Consider the following 664-nt stretch of genomic DNA (forward strand, 5'->3'; position numbering starts at 1 on the left):
CTGACGTAGCAGCGGGGTTCGGCTGCAAAGCGCGTGACAGCGGGACCCTCACAAGGAGTCGTGTCGAGCGCCGGTTCATGCGAGGGATGCACGCGTGAGGGCGACCCAGCAGGAGGCTGTGTCGTGATCGCGGGTTGGTGCAGTCGGGCACCTGAGGGGGATCCGCCTGCGCTGTCCTCCTGACGCGGCGACAATCCCGAGGACGAGTTGTCCCCGTTCCGTAGGCACATGAGATATGGGCCATTGGTAGCATTCTGTACATCATTTGCACTCAAATTTTTTTCTGCTGCTTCCACATGGGACCCTGCAACATGTGAAGACTCCAAAATACGGTCAGGAGAGTTAGTCAGATGGTCATTAAAATTATCATCCCCATGAACACCGGATAGCTGAGGTGGAAGAAGTAGAATTTCTTTGTGAAGGAGGGCACCGGCATTTGGATGAAGATGTGCAAACGGGAAAACAGTTTCATCGAACACAACATCACGAGAAACATATACTCTTCCTGTAGGAATATCAAGGCACTTAACACCCTTATGTTGAGGACTATAACCAAGAAACATGCATTGCTTGGAGCGAAACATGAGCTTGCGATTATTGTAGGGACGGAGGTTGGGCCAACATGCGCAACCAAACACACGAAGAGAGGAATAATCTGGTCTAG

The sequence above is a fragment of the Triticum aestivum genome, chromosome 4A (assembly GCF_018294505.1).
Source record: "Triticum aestivum cultivar Chinese Spring chromosome 4A, IWGSC CS RefSeq v2.1, whole genome shotgun sequence".
NCBI lineage: Eukaryota > Viridiplantae > Streptophyta > Magnoliopsida > Poales > Poaceae > Triticum > Triticum aestivum.